Below are 20,598 nucleotides of genomic sequence, written 5' to 3'. Positions count from 1 at the left end.
ATTTCACCCAATTATATATTTCAAATTCCTGCATTCATTAGTGCAAAAAACGCATCTAAGCACCCTGCGTTTTTGATGCGGTATCCATGCGTTTTTTGCTTTTTCACTTAACCACTTCCCATCCGGGCCATTTGCCCCCTTCCTGACCAGGCCAAATTTTGCAAAACGGACATATCTCACTTTATGTGGTAATAACTTTGGAACGCCTTTATTTATCCAAGTCATTCAGAGATTGTTTTCTCGTGACACATTGTACTTCATGATAATCATATATTTGAGTCAAAATATTTCACCTTTATTTATGAAAAAATCCCAAATTTACCCAAAAATTTGAAAAATTCGCAATTTTCTAAATTTCAATTTCTCTGCTTTTAAAACAGAAAGTGATACCTCATAAAATATTTATTATTTAACATTCCCCATATGTCTACTTTATGTTGGCATCATTTTGGAAATGTCATTTTATTTTTTTAGGCCGTTAGAAGGCTTAGAAGTTTAGAAGCAATTCTTCAAATTTATAAGAAAATTGCCAAAACCCACTTTATAAGGACCAGTTCAGGTCTGAAGTCACTTTGTGGGACTTACATAGTGGATACCCCCATAAATGACCCCATTGTAGAAACTACACCCCTCAAGGTATTCAAAACCGATTTTACAAACTTTGCTAACCCTTTAGGCGTTCCACAAGAATTAAAGGAAAATGGAGATCAAATTTTTAAATTTCACTTTTTTGGCAGATTTTCCATTTTAATCAATTTTTTTCTTTAACACATCGATGGTTAACAGCCAAACAAAACTCAATATTTATTACCCAGATTCTGCGGTTTACATAAACACCCCACATGTGGTCATAAACTGCTGTATGGGCACACGGCAGGGCGCAGAAGAAAAGGAACTCCACATGGTTTTTAGATGCCATGTCCCATTTGAAGCCCCCTGATGCACCCTTACAGTAGAAACTCCCAAGAAGTGACCCCATTTTGGAAACTAGGGGATAAGGTGCCAGTTTTATTAGTACTATTTTTGGGTACATATGATTTTTTGATCATTCATTATAACACTTTATGGGGCAAGGTGACCAAAAAATTGGTTGTTTTAGCACAGTTTCTATTTATTTATTTTTACAGCGTTCACCTGAGGGGTTCAGTCAAGTGACATTTTTATAGAGCAGATCGTTATGGACGTGGCGATACCTAATATGTATACTTTTTCTCATTTATTAAAGTTTTACACAATAATAGCATTTTTCAAAACAAAAAAATCATGTTTTAATGTGTCCATGTTCAGAGAGCTATAGTTTTTTTATTTTTTGAGAGATTTTCTTATGTAGGGGCTCATTTTTTGCAGGATGAGGTGACGGTTTTATTGGTACCATTTTGTGGGACATACGCGTTTTTGATCACTTGGTGTTGCACCTTTTGTGATGCAAGGTGACAAAAATTGTTTGTTTTGACACAGTTTTTTAAAAAAAATGTTTACTGTGTTCACCCGAGGGGTTAGGTCATGTGATATTTTTATAGAGCTGTTTTTTACGGACGCGGCAATACCTAATATGTATACTTTTTTTTATTTGTTTCACTTTAACACAATAATAGCATTTTTGAAACCAAAAAAATGATGTTTTAGTGTCTCCATGTTCTAAGAGCTATAGTGTTTTTTATTTTTTGAGAGATTTTCTTATGTAGGGGCTCATTTTTTGCGGGATGAGGTGACGGTTTTATTGGTACTATTTTGTGGGACATATGCGTTTTTGATCACTTGGTGTTGCACTTTTTGTGATGCAAGGTGACAAAAATTGCTTGTTTTGACAGTTTTTTTTTTTTTTTTTACGGTGTTCATCCGAGGGGTTAGGTCATGTGATATTTTTATAGAGCTGGTTTTTACGGACGCGGCAATACCTAATATGTATACTTTTTTAATTTTTTCTATTTTGAATTTTTTTTTTTCATTCCTTACTTGGGGACTTTTTTTTTTTTACATGTGAAACTTTTTTTATTTTTTTCATTTTCAACCTTTTATTTTTATTTTTTTTATTTTACACTTTTCGTCCCCCATAAGGTCATACAAGACCTCTGGGGGACATTTACTTCACTTTTTTTTTTTTTTTTCACAGTTGATTTCTCCTGTAACTGGGGCTGACATAGTAGCCCCAGTTACAGGACAAATGCACCCCTATAGAGGCTGTACAGCAACAATCCTGCGCTGTACAGCCACACAGCAGGGCTGATCGAGGTCTCTGAGAGACCTCACACAGCTCCTGCACACTCCGGTCACGGCGGTCACATGACCGCCGGGCCGGAACAGGAAGCGCACAGCGCTTCCTTCTCTGCAGACACAGCGCTCGGTAAGCGCTGTGTCTGCAGCGATCTAGAAGGCAGGGACACCTGGGCACTGTCCCTGCCTTGTCTTAGGGTTGCCCTGCTGTCACTGACAGCGGGCAACCCGATCAGCAGCTGCACGATTAGCGTGCAGCTGCACTTTCTGAAAAGACGTTCTGGAACGTCCGTTCAGAAATAGACGTCCACCCATAGGACGTTTATATCCTATGGGCGGACGTGAAGCGGTTAAACAAAGGCACAAATTGCCCATCTATATACACTAGCAATATATATTATAATTAAAACAATAAGAACAATAAGAAATACCACTAAAAGTCTTAGTTACAACTTGGGAAATATGTGACAGGTTTATAATCTAACCAAATGACTCCTAATAAATAGGTTAAAATGCACAAATTCAATAAAACTGACAATTTAAATATATGTCTATAAAATATATGTAGATAAGATTTATGTTGATACGTATGTATGTATCAACATAAATCTTATCTACATATATTTTTTAGACATATATTTAAATTGTCAGTTTTATTGAATTTGTGCATTTTAACCTATTTATTAGTCATTTGGTTAGATTATAAACCTGTCACATATTTCCCATTCAAAGTTGTAACTAAGACTTTTAGCGGTATTTCTTATTGTTCTGATTGTTTTAATTATAATATATATTGCTAGTGTATATAGATGGGCAATTTGTGCCTTTGTTTAAGTGAAAAAGCAAAAAAACGCATGGATACCGCATCAAAAACGCAGGGTGCTTAGATGCGTTTTTTGCACTAATGAATGCAGGAATTTGAAATATATAATTGGGTGAAATTGCAGAAATATGATGAATTGCAAAAGATAGTAAAAGCACTTTTTAGTTTCTTCTTAAGACATTCCTCTCTGTGATTGTGATTTAATGAAGAACACCTGAGTAAATCAACAAACAGGATATGACGATCGAATTGAGGTCAATCTAAGCATGGAACATCTAGTATAAAAGAGGGGTTTTGAATGGGGTGAAGCATACCACTGAGGAAGGGGTTGGACCCCGAAACGCGTCTGGTGCTACACCCCATCTTTATACTGAAAGACTTACCTTACCAACAAACCGACCATAACCGAACAGAGAGCCGGCTTTAACCTCCTGACTGAATATTGCTACAAACATCAACAGGCATATCCTGGGAGTGAGTACATCTGAAGGCTCTTGTGATTATTTCAGACGAATATCTGGTCGATATAAAGGTAATGGACTATATTTGCTTGCAAGCTATTCAGTAGCGAGTTGCCGCTACCTACGTCGCCTTGGCGGGACGCCGCCGCGACAATTTGAACAACTATAAGGCATATGACTGTGAAAACGAATAGATTTATCGATATTAAGTTTTTTGGATATCCATAACCATTGGACTAAAGATAAATTATATCGGACTATCGAATCTTTGTTGGTCAATCGAATATTTTTTATCTGTCGAATATTTTTTATTTGTCGAATATTTTTATCTGTCGATTACTTTTTACCTGCAATTTATTCTACTGCATTCATAATTGTTTTATTTATCAATTATATTTATATTACTAATAAAGCTCATCATTGCTTCAAATATATGGTCACAGTTATCCTTGAGTGCCCTGTTCACCTATATATTTATGTTCCTTTATATTGAGTGAGTGGTCTCAATTTACAGGAGCACCTGGTGTCGTTTAGGTGTTCTTAGTGCGACATCTTATCCATTTATTATCCCTTTGTATCTAAAAAAAGGAAAGAACGAATTGGAGATGGGGGTCATATAGACCCATCTCCTTACTTAATACTGACTATAAAATCGGTGCCAAGGCACTTGCAAATAGACTCAAGAGGGTAATAGCTAAGATAATTCATGTTGATCAATCGGGTTTCATACCAAGGCGCTCAGCCCAGACTAATATTCAAAGAACATTAATGAACATCCACCTGGGAGAGGGAGAGGACCGCTCCATCCTGTCTTTAGATGCCGCTAAGGCGTTTGACAGGGTGGAGTGGAGTTTTTTGTGGGAAATCATGCATAGGATGAATTTTGGTCCAAATTTTGACCAGTGGGTTAAGTTGTTGTATGAATCGCCTAGGGCAAGGATAGATGTTAACGGCTCTTTGTCGGACCTCTTTGAGTTACAACAGGGTACTAGACAAGGATGTCCTCTATCCCCTCTCTTATTTGCTATTTTTCTCGAGCCCCTGGCATGCCGAATCAGACAAGATACGCATATTCTGGTTTTCAGGGGCCAGGACTTGCAGGATAAAATTAGCTTGTATGCGGACGACGTCCTCATATATTTAAGGGAGGGATATTTGGCCTTGCCCTATGTGATCAAGATAATAAACAAATTAGTTTTTTTCTCTGGATACGAAGTGAACTGGCAGAAATCAGCCTTGCTTCCGCTAAATAAAATGCCTCAAGTTAAAGTTGAGGATGTTAGATGCTTAACGTTAGCAGATTCACTGGAATATCTGGGGGTACAGATTAGGCCTTCGGTGAAAGATTACACTAAATTGAACATCATCCCACTGATAGACAAAGTAAAAAATAAAGTGCACGTCTGGCAAAAGTTGACGTTGGGACAGGCAGATAGGATTACGTTAATTAAAATGGTGCTTCTTCAACAGATATTATACCAACTGATCCCTTGTCCGATATGGATCGAAGATGCACAATTTAAAGCTCTGGAGAGACTGTTCAATGAACTGATTTGGGGCAGGAAAAGAGTACGTATTAAACAGAATTATCTGTGGTTGGCAGAGGAGAGTGGTGGTCTGTCCCTCCCTTGCCTTCGGGGGTATTATCTATCCTCTCAAAAACAGTGGTACCTCTCTGCTCCCTTTAATATATTCTCCAAACTCATAAGAAATTATAGAGGTCCTTAGCGCGATATATTCAGCATCTTGGAAACTGGTTATATGGGAGAGGGGGGGGGGGGGGATGTATCATATCGCACTCTATGCAACTTGTCTGGAACTCACTTAAAGTTATTTTGGGAATCACGCATATTTTAAAATTCACCCCCCTATGGTATAATGTGCCCTTTAAAGAATTTAATAAGATGGATAATATTGCATTTTGGGAAATGAAGGGAATAATTAGGGTTGAGCAAATGATATACACTGCTCAAAAAAATAAAGGGAACACAAAAATAACACATCCTAGATCTGAATTAATAAAATATTCTTCTGAAATACTTTGTTCTTTACATAGTTGAATGTGCTGACAACAAAATCACACAAAAATTAAAAAATGGAAATCAAATTTTTTAACCCATGGAGGTCTGGATTTGGAGTCACACTCAAAATTAAAGTGGAAAAACACACTACAGGCTGATCCAAATTTGATGTAATGTCCTTAAAACAAGTCAAAACGAGGCTCAGTAGTGTGTGTGGCCTCCACGTGCCTGTATGACCTCTTTACAACGCCTGTGCATGCTCCTGATGAGGTGGCGGACGGTCTCCTGAGGGATCTTCTTCCAGACCTGGACTAAAGCATCTGTCAACTCCTGGACAGTCTGTGGTGCAACGTGACGTTGGTGGATAGAGCGAGACATGATGTCCCAGATGTGCTCAATTGGATTCAGGTCTGGGGAACGGGCGGGCCAGTCCATAGCATCAATGCCTTCGTCTTGCAGGAACTGCTGACACACTCCAGCCACATGAGGTCTAGCATTGTCTTGCATTAGGAGGAACCCAGGGCCAACCGCACCAGCATATGGTCTCACAAGGGGTCTGAAGATCTCATCTCGGTACCTAATGGCAGTCAGGCTACCTCTGGCAAGCACATGGAGGGCTGTGCGGCCCTCCAAAGAAATGCCACCCCACACCATTACTGACCCAATGCTAAACCGGTCATGCTGGAGGATGTTGCAGGCAGCAGAACGTTCTCCACGACGTCTCAAGACTCTGTCACGTCTGTCACAAATGCTCATTGTGAACCTGCTTTCATCTGTGAAGAGCACAGGGCGCCAGAGGCAAATTTGCCAACCTTGGTGTTCTCTGGCAAATGCCAAACGTCCTGCACGGTGTTGGGCTGTAAGCACAACCCCCACCTGTGGACGTCGGGCCCTCCTATCACCCTCATGGAGTCTGTTTCTGACCATTTGAGCAGACACATGCACATTTGTGGCCTGCTGGAGGTCATTTTGCAGGGCTCTGGCAGTGCTTCTCCTGTTCCTCCTTGCACAAAGGCGGAGGTAGCGGTCCTGCTGCTGGGTTGTGGCCCTTCTACGGCCTCCTTCACGTCTCCTGATGTACTGGCCTGTCTCCTGGTAGCGCCTCCATGCTCTGGACACTACGCTGACAGACACAGCAAACCTTCTTGCCACAGCTAGCATTGATGTACCATCCTGGATAAGCTGCACTACCTGAGCCACTTGTGTGGGTTGTAGACTCCGTCTCATTCTACCACTAGAGTGAAAGCACTGCCAGCATTCAAAAGTGACCAAAACATCAGCCAGGAAGCATAGGAACTGAGAAGTGGTCTGTGGTAACCACCTGCAGAACCACTCCTTTATTGGGGGTGTCTTGCTAATTGCCTATAATTTCCACCTGTTGTCTATCCCATTTGCACAACAGCATGTGAAATTGATTGTCACTCAGTGTTGCTTCCTAAGTGGACAGTTTGATTTCACAGAAGTGTGATTGACTTGGAGTTACATTGTGTTGTTTAAGTGTTCCCTTTATTTTTTTGAGCAGTGTATAATGGTAATATTAGGTCTTTGGCGGATATATTTGGGCACAGAGATATTAAAACAATAGACAAGTATAAATATTTTCAGGCGAAACACGCTTTTATGTGCACTAAAGATAAAGAGGTGTTTACGATTAAATCACATGATTTTATGGATTGGTGTTTCAACTCATACCAGAGTAGGATGTCTATTTCACAAATTTATAGTAAATTGAGAGCGGAACTGGGTAAAATGAATAAATTTAGAAGTGAAGCGAAATGGGGTCAAGATATTGGAAATAATAAAATACTAAAATGGGAATTAATCTATAGGAATATTCTGAAAATCTCCATATCTGGGAATCATAGGTTAATTCAGTTTAGGATTCTACACCGCTTATACTACACCCCCCCCCCCCTCTCTGTCCCGGTTCTATACGGATGTCTCGGATAGATGTCGTAGGTGCCAGGCCCAAGGTGCGGATTTTATACATCTCATTTGGCTATGTCCTGCGATCCAAGATTTCTGGACCAATGTCTTCTCCGAGCTCCGGAGACACTACTCATATAATTATGAGAAAGATATAATTACGGCTGTATTGGGTGCTTCTTTACTTGATGAGCAGAGATGGGAAAATATGTTTTGGATGAAGGCACTTATGTTGGCTAGGGTGGTAATTGCTAGGAACTGGGGCGCAAATAACCCTCTGTCGATATCTGAATGGCATCAACTTGTTGATCCTGCTCGCCGTGGATGGGTCCCGAGACAACATTGATAGCGAGGGTGGGTGAGGGGACCGGGATTAAATGGGTTCTCTTTCTTCTGTTTTTTTTTTGTATACTAATTTTGCATGCATGATAGAAAAATTTTGCGAATTGTGGATATTTGCTGTATCTGTGTAATATCATGTATGTTAAATTTTTATGTTCTGGATCTAAAATAAAAATTGATAAAAAAAAAAAAAAGAATATTCGTCTTTTTTTTCTTCAATGTGTACTGTTATTCCACTTTGGCATACTGCTCCCCAACAAGCATCCCCGTCACCATGGGAACGCCTGTGGGTTAGAATATACCATCGGATCTGAGTTTTCACGATCTCAGGGAAAACTCAGATCCGATGGTATTTTCTAACCCACAGGCATTCCCATGGTGACGGGAACGCTTGTCGGGGAGGAGTATGCGAACAACTGTACAGATAGGAAAAAAATAATGCGAAAATTCTAAATAACGAATATATTCACTATATTGCTATATATTCGTTTTTTAGAATATTGGTAATTTTTTGTTCCATATGAAAACATGATTCCTTCCTGCTTAAGTTGCTTGTGGGCCAATGATTCATTGACCCACAAGAAAGAAGCAGAGAGGAATCATGTTTTCAGATGTTAAAAAATGACGAATATTCGATATAGCGAATATATAGCACTATATTCGTAATATTTGCGAATTTACGAAGTTGCGATATTCGCGATTAATATTCGCTATTCGAATATTCGAGCTCAACACTAGTAACTATGGCCCCTGCCGCACTAAACACCCGCTCTGGTGCCACAGTACTGACCGGCAGGACAGCTTTTCCAGGGCAAACTCTGCCAGTTTGGCTGCCCAATAGTCCAGCGGAACTTCAATGTGGGGTGGCAGGGTACTTTGCAAGTATGCCACCACCTGCTGGTTCAGGTTCTGCTTCAGGTCTAGCTGCTGCTCCGGCTGGTGAGTAGTTCCTTCACTAGGCGGGTGTAGAAAGCTGCTCATCAGCGACTCTAGACTCAAGTTGCTGCTGATGGAGCTGGAACTGCTCCTACCCCCCACCATGCCACAGCAGCGATTGCAGAGGAACCTGAGGGCAGAGGGCCCCCAGTCAGACCTGCGAGAGGATGGACGATGGCGCAGATAGGCAGAAGCCAACTGACTACACAGGATGTTTCTATAGTAGTTCAATTTGTCCTCCCTCTCAGCGGGTGTAAAAAAAGCTCCCATTTTGGAACGGTAGTGAGGGTCCAACAAGGTGGGGAGCCAGAAGTCATCCTTCTGCCGAATGGTGACAATTCGGATGTCACTACGCAAGCAAGTGAGCATGCATCGGGCCATTTGAGCAAGTGACTCAGAGGGACTCCCTGCCTCCAACTCCACTGCATACTGCCACGGTGTGTCTGGGTCCTGTGTCTCATCTTCCTCATCGCCCTGTAGCTCCTCTGACTGCTCCTGCTCCTCCTCTCCTGTCACCTGTGTAGAAAAACCACCCATTTTGCTACACATTGCTTGTGCTCCAATGTCCTCCTCCTCCAGTACAGCCCCCACAGGGTTCATGTGGCCTTGAGATCTAGGCACGTCTCCAGTCCCCTGACCAAGCAGATGTACCAGCATCTGTTCCAGGACATGAAGCAGTGGAATGACGTTGTTTATCCCGTAGTCCTGGCGACTAACAAATAACATGGCCTCCTCAAAGGGCCTGAGCAAACGGCAGGTGTCAGACATGAGCTGCCACTGGCTGACATCGAAGTTACACAGGGTCTCCTGTCCGCTTGGATCATTAAGAAATCGTTTATGACCTGTCTCAGTTCGTATAGTCGGTCCAACATATTGAGGGTGGAATTCCAACGGGTGGAAACGTTGCATATCATCCAATGTTGGGGGATGCCGTTCTGCCGCTGCAGCTCAAGGAGGGTGTGCTTTGTGTTGTACGAGTGGCTGAAGTGCATGCAAAGTTTCCTGGCCATTTTTAGGATGTCTTGCAGATGGGTGGAAGACTTCAGGAATGGCTTGACAACCAGATTGAACACGTGTGCCATGCAGGGCACATGGCTCAGCCATCCTTGACGCAGCGCTGACACCATGTTCTTCCCGTTGTCAGTCACCATGGTTCCGATTTTAAGTTGTCGCAGAGAAAGCCAGAATTTGATTTCTTGATGAAGGACACGGAGCAGTTCCTCCCCTGTGTAACTCCGTTCGCCAAGGCAAACCAGGTTCAGAACAGCTTGACACCGCAGTGCCATGCACATGTGGTATGGTGGAGGGGCACTGTGAATTGTCCCTGCAGTGGAGGCTGATGACATGGTGGAAGATGAGGAGGCAGAGGCGGACATGACCAACAGGACCAACGGCGTGAGAACATTAAGGCGGAAGCAGCGTCACGTGGCCAAGTTGCTGGTGTGGCTGTGCAGGAACTACATTCACCCAGTGGGCCATAAAGAACATGCATTGTCCCTGACCGTAGTTACAGCTCCACACGTTGGCGCTGCCGTGCACTTTGGCAGACACAGACAGGCTCAAGGACTGGCCCACCTTCTGTTCTACATATGTGTGCAAGGCTGGTTCTGCCTTTTTGGCAAAGAAATGACAGCTTGGGACTCTCCACATCGGCTTGGCACAAGCCATCAGTTCTCTGAAAGGTGCAGAGTCCATCACTTGGAAAGGGAGGGACTGCAGCACCAGCAACTTGGCCAGGAGCACATTCAGCTTCTGCACCGTTAGATGAGTGCATGCATACTGTTGTCTCTTGGCAATCGCTACGGTGATCGATTGCTGATGGAATGACTGACAAGGAAGAGGAGGAGGAGCAGGATCATCAGGACCAGCAGATGATGGGAAGGACAGACAGCTCCCTTCGGCTGAGGTGGTGGAGCCTTGACTGCCTGAAATCGGGTGTGTGCCACTAGGTGATGCAGCGGCTGCTGCAGCAGGCTGGACCACCACATCGGAGCCACGGTTCTCCTAGGCCACTTTATGGTGACGCTGAATATGTTGACGCAGGGCCGTGGTGCCAACATTGGCACCCTGGCCATGCTTTACCTTCTGCCCACAGATTCTACAAATGGCCATGTTCACCTCCTCCGGCGGCTTAACAAAAAACTGCCACACCGTCGAGTAGGTGATTTTACCCCCAACACTCCGCACTGACTGACTGCTACTGACGCTACTTCCGTGAACCCCTGCACCACTACTTTCCGGGCAGGTAGGCTCCGGCGAAGCGGGTGTTCTACCCCGGGCACGTTTGACTCCCGACCTTCCACTGCTGCCACGCTAGCGACTTGCTGGCTCCGCTGTTGCCTCACAGGCAAGCTGCCACTCTCTTCTCCCGATGATGATGAAGCCCCTAATTCACCTGGCTCCCAAGTGCAATTAGATACATCATCATCGAGTACTGTCTGCACGTCACTGATGTCCTCCTCAACGGTCTCTGGGTCAGGAGCCTGACCGCTCGCAACACCAGCTCCCACACCACTCTCCTCATCACTACTTGCCTGCCTACCGGAGGAAGGGCAGATGTCTCATCCACATCTTGGCTGGTCAGTAGCTGCTGACTGTCCTCTAGTAGCTCATCCTCGCTGTATAGTGGAGCTGAGCCCACAGCATATAATACTTCTCTGGCTGAGGGAACAGAAAAGGACAGAGGCAGGTTGAGGACAGGTAAGGGCACAGGGCCTCTCCCAGGCCATGCCAACTAAGGGTTGTGTCTGATGAACCCAACGGATCTTGGGTGATGTCACATGGGACGAAGTGGATGACTGAGTCAACCATTCAAGACTCGACCACTAGATGACACCGGAAGCTCAGGCCTCTCGCTGCGACTCCTGCTGCTACCTGTGCCTGCGCCAGAAACATTTAGGCCTCTTTCACACGGGCGTTGCGGGAAAAGGTGCGGGTGCGTTGCGGGAACATGCGCGGAAAAATCGCGCAAGTGTAAAACATTGTAATGCGTTTTGCACTCGCGTGAGAAAAATCGCGCATGTTTAGTACCCAAACCCGAACTTCTTCACAGAAGTTCGGGCTGGGGATCGGTGTTCTGTAGATTGCTATTATTTTCCCTTATAACATGGTTATAATGGAAAATAATAGCATTCCTAATACAGAATGCATAGTACAACAGGGCTGGAGGGGTTAAAAAAATATAATAATAATTTAACTCACCTTAATCCACTTGCTCGCGCAGCCCGGCATCTCTTGTCTTCTTTTTTGCTGTGTGCAGGAAAAGGACCTGTGGTGACGTCACTCCAGTCATCACATGATCCATCACCATGGTAAAAGATCATGTGACGGACCATGTGATGAGCGGAGTGACGTCACCACAGGTCCTTTTCCTGCACACAGCAAAAAAAGACGACAGAAGAGAAGCCGGGCTGCGCGAGCAAGTGGATTAAGGTGAGTTTAATTATTTTTTTTATTTTTTTTAACCCCTCCAGCCCTATTTTACTATGCATTCTTTTCATGCAACCCCATTCATTTCTATGGGGCCTGCGTTAAGTTATGGCCGGACTGAAGGGCGTAGCCTTAGGGGAGGGCATCATGACAGGGGTTTGGTTTAGGGAGACCCCTGGTAGTGGGTTAGGTGGGGTTAGTGGAGATGGGTAAAGGGGGATTGGGTGGTTTGAAGGTAGGGGTGTGGTCAAGGAGTTAAATAGGGGAGCAGTGAGAAGGACAGGGGCCATTTTGTGGAAATCTGAAGCGAACTGGTACCTGTACTCTGCAGCATGGACCAGCTTGAAGAGACCATCGCTAAACTGCGGGCAGCGGCGGAGGTCTGCGGCGCCGAATGGATAGAGGCGCAGGTGCAGCAGATGCTCCAGGGGGCGGCAGAGGCTCCAGCTGGGCCTCAGCCAGTATCAGTCCGGCCGCGGCGGGCCAGGCCGCCGGCGTGCTACAGCCCGGAGGCGTCTAATACGTCTCAGCCCCCCACCAAGGCTCAGCGCCGGAAACGGAGCCCCTCTAGGGAACCTCCACGCCGGGGGTTGGCGGGGACCGCTTCCTCGAGTGCTCCCCGGCGTGGGAGGAATCCGGTCGGGAGGCGGAGCCTGCGAGGTGGCCGGGCCCGGTCACCTCGGCCTTCAACTGTGGACGACGGGGGAGAAGGACCAGGTGCGGGGGTCTCCAGCCCAGAATCGGGGGCTGAGACCTCCCGGCGTGCACAGGACGGCGTGAGGAACGGGGCTGCTGCAGTTGCCATGATGTCCGGCGGCAGGCCCCTGTCTTCGGTGGTCGGGATGCAGGGGAGAAGAAGCTCCGCCCACTCTGCTGCAGCCGGTGAAGATGGAGGTCCTGACGTCTCTAGCCTGGGGCTGGCTAGGAGACTGGATGAAGAGGCGGCATCGCGGAGGAGTGATCTACTGGATTCCGGATCTTCGGCTGGTGGGGACACAGCACCCAGGCAGCCAGGTGAGGCCTCTTGGGGAACTTTAGCGCAGATTGTTGGGGGGGCTGGGGGTGTTGGGGGGCCCCCCGTAGATGTTAGCAGGGGTTTGGGACAATTGTTAGGCGGGCTAGCAGGTTTGCTTGCGGGCTGGGGGATGGGGGGTGCGTCTCCGTTACCAGCGTGGGGGGTGTCTGGTTTTTCTGGTGGCGCGAGTGGGAGTGGGGGAGCCAGTTCAGGGGTAGGGTCTGCGGTAGCGTCAGTGCAAACGCAGGCGGGGGGTGCGGCGGAGGACGAGACGGTGCGGATGGATGATAGGGCGAGGGGGGAGGTGTATGTCTGCTTTGAAGGCCCTTTGGGGGCGCATTTGAAACAGGAGGTGAGGGAAAATGTATGTGGAGATTTTTTCTCTGCTTCCCTTAGACAAGTTTAACCTGGATAGGGTGAGACGGGAGGAGGGTAAGAAGGAGGAGGAAGAGAAGCGGAGGTACCGGCTGATACCGTGGAAGTTTACAAACTGGCTGCAGGCGTTCGCGATATTGGCAAGCGTAATTGGGGAGAAGGCGCCGGAGTGCTGTTCGGCGTTATTTTGTTATTTAGATGCGGTTGGTGAGGCGTACAGGGTGTATGGGGGGGTAGCGTGGCTGCGGTACGACGAACAGTTCCGGCAGCGGAAGGCGGTGCGGCCCGAAATAAAGTGGGACCATAAGGATATCGCGCTGTGGTTAAAGGTTACGGCGCCGGTGAGACAGGGCCAGTCCTTTCGGGGGGATGCAGGAGGCGGAGGGCAGTCCAATGTCGCGTCGGCATCAGCGAAAGGGATGTTGTTTTGTTTAGGATTCAATGATGGGACATGTAAATTCGGAGCGAAGTGTAAATTTAAACACGAGTGCTCGGTGTGTGGGGGGTCGCATGGGGCAGCGCGGTGTTTTAGGGGTAACAGACAGAGGGGGGGGGATTTTAATAGCAAAGGGGAAGACGCCAGTACGTCTGGGAAGGATGGGCCCGTTTCTAGATAGATATCCGGATAGGGATGCGGCAGCTTTATTGCAGGAAGGTTTTTCGGTTGGGTTTCGGATACCTTTTTTTCAGGGTGATGGGTTGTTGATTAAGAGAAATTTGAGGTCGGCGTTGGAGCATCCGGAGGTGGTAGCGGAAAAACTTAGCAAGGAGGTCAGTTTGGGCAGGATGGCGGGACCATTCGTGGACCCACCTTTGCCGAATTTGCGAGTGTCGCCGTTAGGGGTAGTGCCGAAGAAGGAGAGGAATAAGTTTAGGCTTATTCACCACCTGTCTTTTCCGAAGGGCTCGTCGGTCAAAGACGGTATAGACCCCGCCTTGTGTTCGGTGGTTTATACCTCGTTTGATGCAGCAGTGCAGTGGGTTAGGAAATTTGGAAGGGGGGCGCTATTAGCAAAGACTGACATCGAGGCTGCGTTTCGGTTGCTGCCGGTTCACCCGGATTGTTTGCATTTGTTGGGGTGTTTTTGGGGGGGGGAGTTTTTTGTGGATAGATGTTTGCCTATGGGCTGTTCCCTGTCCTGTGCGTACTTTGAGGCGTTTAGCTCATTTTTGGAATGGGCGGTGACGGATTCGACGGGTTGTGAGTCTATTATTCATTACCTAGACGATTTCCTATGTATTGGTCCGTCGGGGTCCAGGGTGTGCGCATTGTTGTTGCATACATTAGAGTCGTTGTTTGGAGTTTTTGGGGTCCCGTTGGCCTCGGAGAAGACGGTTGGGCCGGTCACTGAGTTGAGTTTTTTAGGTATTGTGATTGACACGGTTAGGATGGAGTGTAGGTTGCCCTTAGATAAGTTGGAGGATTTGAAAGGGGAGGTAGCGAGGGCGTGTCGTTTGAAAAAGCTGCAGCTGAGGGAGCTACAGTCGCTGCTTGGAAAACTTAATTTCGCGTGCCGGATTATGCCTATGGGGAGGGTGTTTTGTAGGAGGTTGTCTATGGCGACGGCGGGGGTGGTCGCACCACATCATTATGTTCGGTTGGGAAAGGAGTTGAGAGCGGACTTGAAGGTGTGGGGTTCCTTTTTGGATTGTTATAATGGTCGCTCTCTGTTTATGGGTGATGTGGTGAATTCGTTTGATTTTGAGTTGTTTTCGGATGCAGCAGGGAGTGAGTGTTTTGGGGTTTATTGCCGGGGGCAGTGGTGTGCGGGTCGGTGGCCTGACAGCTGGGTGGAAAGAGGTTGGGTAAAGAATGTGGCTTTGTTGGAACTTTTTCCTATTGTGGCGGCGGTGGTGTTGTGGGGGGAAGTGTTCCGTGACAGAAAAGTTCGGTTCCACTGTGATAATTTTGGAGTGGTGCAGGCGATAAATGGGTTGTCAGCCTCGTCAGGGTTGGTGGTGCGGTTGTTACAACAGTTGGTGTTGGAGTACCTGTTGATCAATGCGTGGGTGGTGGCGGTGCATGTGCCTGGTGTAGAAAATGGTATAGCTGACGCTCTTTCTCGTTCACAGTGGGACCGGTTCTGGCAGTTGGCTCCAGACGCGGAGGAGTTTGGGAGGGAATGCCCCAGTTGTCTATGGGAGGTACTGGAAGAACGGTAGCAAGTCTCATTCAGGCATCGCTGGCGCCTAGGACGTGGGATTTGTATTTAAAATCGTGGCAGTACTGGGAGGATTGGTGCAGTCAGTTGGGGGTTGGGGAGGGGGACCTTGAGGTTCCTATGTTGTTGTTTGTGGGTCACTGTAGGGAGGAAGGCTGGTCTGTAGCAAAAATGAATAGTTGCATGGCCGGATTGGCGTTCGTCTTTAAGTGTAGGCAGCGGCCGGATGCAACTAAGTCATTTTTGGTGATGCGGGCGTTGAAGGGGTGGCGCAGGGCGGGTACAGGGTGTGATGGCAGGAGACCTGTGTCCTTCGGGTTATTGTTAAGACTGGGCGAGCAACTGGGGGTGGTATGTACTTCTGCCTCGGAGGTTCGTTTGTTCCGATTAGCTTTTTCGTTGGCGTTTTTTGGGGCATTACGGGTGGGGGAATTGGTTAGTCCAACGGTGCGTAAGGCAGGGGGGTTGCAGAAAGCGGATGTGGAGTTATTTCAGGACAGGCTAGAGTTCGTTATTCGCCGGTCTAAGACAGATGCGGAGGGACGGGGGCGCAGGGTAGTGTTGTTTGGGGTCCCGGAGTGCGCAATGTGTCCGGTATTGAGCTTGCGTGAATATTGGGGAGGTAGGAGGAGCGATACGTTGCCGTTGTTAGTGCATGGGGATGATTCCTTTTTGTCGCGCTTTCAGTTTGCGGCGGTTTTTTCGAAGTGTCTGGTTCGGTTAGGTTTGGGACCTGACGGGTATTCGAGTCATTCATTTAGAATCGGGGCGGCAACGGAAGCGGCGAGGTGGGGGTTGGGGGATGAGATTATAAAAAGGATTGGGCGGTGGGAATCTGTTCGGTTCAGATCATATATTCGTTTGCATAGCTTGTAAGGGAACGGCCGGGGGGGCTGGTAGGGGAACGGTTTTCTGTATGCAATGTTATTATTGGTTGGTCTTGGTTTGTTTTTTCTTTACAGATGCAGTGCCGGCCCTAGTGTGGATCCTCGGACATTCTTATGTCTTTTGGGGGGCTGTCCGGGCAGCGGTTCGGCCGGATGGTCAGCAGCTGGGGTTCTCGAGGTCCGTGGTGGTGGTGAGATGGCTAGGGCGGAGAGGTATGGTCTGGGCCGGGGTGTTGCCGGAGATTCACAGGTTTGTGAGGCAGGATAGGGCACCCGAGGTGTTGGTGTTGCATGTGGGGGGTAATGACCTGGTAGCGCGGCCATTTAGGGAGTTGTTGCAGGGCATTAAGTTTGACTTGATGAGGATATGGGCGTTGTTCCCGCGGATGGTGACGGTATGGTCTGATATAGTGCCTAGGATGGTGTGGAGGGAGGCAAGGTCCGTGGAGGGCGTAAAGAGGGCCCGTGTTAAGGTGAACCGGGCGATGGGTCGGTTCATGGCCAGGAATGGGGCGGTGGCAGTGAGGCATATGGAGCTTGAGAAGGGTGTGGGTGGGTTTTGGCGGGCTGACGGAGTGCACTTAAATGCGGTTGGTTTGGACATGTGGTGCTTGGCAATCCAGGAGGGCATTGAGGTGGCCTTGCGTTTGTGGAGGAACGCTCAGTCTTAAGGCGGTCAAGTCTTCGCGTCAGTGGCGGGGGGAGGTTCTTGAAGTTGGTCATATTCACAGAGGAGGATGCTGGGAGGGCTCCATGGTGAGGGCTGGACTCCCAGTGGTGACGGATTTTAAAGGTGCCATTCAGTGGTGCTTCTGAGCTGGAGGGCAACGGCTGGAAGCAAGATGGCTCATTCAGTGGGGTTTCTTGCAGTTATTTGGGGGCTTCAAGGACCTCCCCTCGGGGGGGAATTGTTATTTATAAATTGTTATGTTTATTTGTTAATAAAAGACGGCTGCTGTGGCCGATTTATTCCAAGATCGGTGTCTGTGTGTCATTTTGGGGTCAGGTTGAGTCGAGAGATGGGTGGAGTTAGGTTCAGGATTTTGGTGAGTAAAAGGGAGTGTTGGGGGTCGAGCGGCAGATAACCAATACCCCTGTCAAGTTATGGCCGGACTGAAGGGCGTAGCCTTAGGGGAGGGCATTATGACAGGGGTTTGGTTTAGGGAGATCCCTGGTAGTGGGTTAGGTGGGGTTAGTGGAGATGGGTAAAGGGGGATTGGGTGGTTTGAAGGTAGGGGTGTGGTCAAGGGGTTAAATAGGGGAGCAGTGAGGAGGACAGGGGCCATTTTGTGGAAATCTGAAGCGAACTCCCGCCCACCCTCCCCTTTTATTTTGTTATAGGTTTAGGGGAATGAGTTTTAGTGTGTTGAAGGCAGGCAGGGTTGTGTAAGTGTCACGGTTGCTGTGGCGGGGGGAGGTCCTTGAAGTTGGTCATATTCACAGAGGAGGATGCTGGTAGGGCTCCATGGTGAGGGCTGGACTCCCAGTGGTGACGGATTTTAAAGGGGCTATTCAGTGGTGCTTCTGAGCTGGAGGGAAACGGCTAGAAGCAAGATGGCTCATTCAGTGGGGTTTCTTGCAGTTATTTGGGGGCTTCAAGGACCTCCCCTCGGGGGGGAATTGTTATTTATAAATTGTTATGTTTATTTGTTAATAAAAGACGGCTGCTGTGGCCGATTTATTCCAAGATCGGTGTCTGTGTGTCATTTTGGGGTCAGGTTGAGTCGAGAGATGGGTGGAGTTAGGTTCAGGATTTTGGTGAGTAAAAGGGAGTGTTGGGGGTCGAGCGGCAGATAACCAATACCCCTGTCATGTGAAAAACGCACAAAGAGTAGCATGCTGAAAATCACCGCTCGTGTGCATAGCCCCATAGAAATGAATGGGTCAGGATTCAGTGCGGGTGCAATGCGTTCAACTCACGCATCGCATCCGCGTGGAACACTCGCCCGTGTGAAAGGGGCCTTAGGCCTCTGCCACTTCTTTGTCTGATAAACTGTTAGATCAAATAAATAAATAAAAAGGAAATTAAAACACCCCAAAAACCTCTGTAATTTTCTCACTTCACTACACAACGGGTAATAAGCCCTCTTTTTTGTTCCACTAATACATGCCAAAAAGGGCTTTAGAACACATAACTGCACCGCTGAACGGCAAATATATATATTCTTGGCCTTAATACATGCCAAAAAGGGCTTTAGAACATATAACTGCACCACTGAATTGCAAATAGGCCCTTATTTTTTTCCACTTATATCCGCCACAAAAGGCTTTAGAAGTTTCCTGAGTCTGAAGAAAATAGTTGGCACGACAGAACATTACAATAACTTTATATGAAGATAGAGTGCTCCAATATATTTGCGATTGCTCAAATCGGCAATTAACGATGCGCATATTTTGGCACAATACGTGTCATAACTTCACATTTTAGCAGGTCTAACTACATATTACTGATTGGTGCACTAAGTATTGTTGTGAACTTGTGACATCACAGCACTATGTCTGTAGCATGTATGTATGGACAGCAGAACCTAACACACTACTTAACACCCTGCACCTATCAGCTACACTATATCATGATCTAACCTACACTGACTATCTCCCACTAACTATCTGTATTATATATATATATATGAGCTAACTAACTATCTAATGTAATGACACAGTAAAGCACACAGCACAGCAATGACACTGCTGTCTCTCTCAGAACTGCATAAAACTGCAGAAAATGGCTGCTGGGGAGGTTCTTATATAGTAAGGGGTAGGCAACTTTCCTATTGGTTGCTAGGGATGTTGCTAAGCTCAGACAAAGACATTGCAGCCTTCTCTTTGGCCCACAAGCAAGAATCAGGGAGGGATCATGGGTTCAGATGAAAATAAATCTAGAATATTCGCGAATACGAATATATAGCTCTATATTCTAAATCTTCACGAATTTCCAAAGTGGCAATATTCGCGATTAAAATTAGCGATTCGAATATTCGCGCCCAACACTAGTGAGCAGCCCTGGTGGGGCGAACTGCATATTGGAGATGCCACAACCTCTGCCGAACAGCTCAAAGGTATGTTGGACTTAGCCAAGGAGCGTTTCATCAAGTCTTCAGCAAACACCCCCTGGACTATGGTCAGACTAGCTTAAAGAGGACCTTTCATCAGAATCAAGTATGTAAACTGAATATACATACATGGAGAGCGGCGCCCAGGGATCCCCCTGCACTTACTATTATCCCCGGGCGCCGCTCCGTTCTCCGGTTATAGGCTCCGGTAAAGTCATAGTTAGGCTCCACCCATTTGAGCCTGCTGCGGTCTCCTTCTCCTATGCTGTAGCGCTGGCCAATCGCAGCGCTCAGCTCTTAGCCATGCTATGAGCTGAGCGCTACGATTGGCCAGCGCTACAACATAGGAGAAAGAGACGCCGGCAGGCTCAAATGGGTGGAGCCTAACTATGACTTTACCGGAGCCTATAACCGGAGAACGGAGCGGCGCCCGGGGATAACAGTAAGTGCAGGGGGATCCCTGGGCGCCGCTCTCCATGTATGTATATTCAGTTTACATACTTGATTCTGATGAAAGGTCCTCTTTAATAAAGCACACTATTCCAACTGGCACTCATGCTCCAATCAAATAAAGATATAGGCCAGTACCTCCAGCCCTATACCAGCAGGTGAAGAAGATGGTTCACGATATGAAGACAGCTAATGTCATCCAAGATAGTGACAGCCCCTGGGCTACCCCTCTGGTTCTAGTAAAAAAGAAGGATGGAACCATCCGTTTCAGCGTGGATTATCGCAAAATAAACAACATTATGCACAAGGACGCGCACCCCCTGCCATGAATTGAAGAGTCTCTAGCAGCCCTGGGATCTGCTGCTAGCTTTTCCACCCTGGATCTAACCAGTGGCTATTGGCAAGTCCCCATGGCACCGAAAGATAAAGAAAAAAACACTTTCACTACCCCCAATCGGTTTGTTCGAGTTCAATTACATGCTATTCGGACTGTACAATGCCCCT

General features: G+C 47.0%; 1 protein-coding gene across 2 annotated transcripts in view; it reads right to left on the bottom strand.

Annotated features, from left to right (window-relative positions):
• LOC121003617 (solute carrier organic anion transporter family member 1B3-like) overlaps window positions 1-20,598 on the bottom strand; it is a 186,394-nt gene that overhangs the window by 149,943 nt on the left and 15,853 nt on the right. Inside the window, exon 1 of one of the 2 annotated variants that reach the window (XM_040435467.1) lies at window positions 294-298. The exons of the other annotated variant lie outside the window; for it this stretch is intronic. The gene's annotated coding sequence lies outside the window, so the exon portion shown is untranslated. Of the gene's footprint in view, window positions 1-293; window positions 299-20,598 lie in introns of those variants that run through there. 2 annotated transcript variants of the gene reach the window in all.

This window comes from Bufo bufo, chromosome 1 (genome assembly GCF_905171765.1).
Source record: "Bufo bufo chromosome 1, aBufBuf1.1, whole genome shotgun sequence".
Classification (NCBI taxonomy): domain Eukaryota; kingdom Metazoa; phylum Chordata; class Amphibia; order Anura; family Bufonidae; genus Bufo; species Bufo bufo.
Note: the sequence above shows the minus strand (reverse complement) of the source record. Positions and strands in the feature narration are given on the sequence as shown.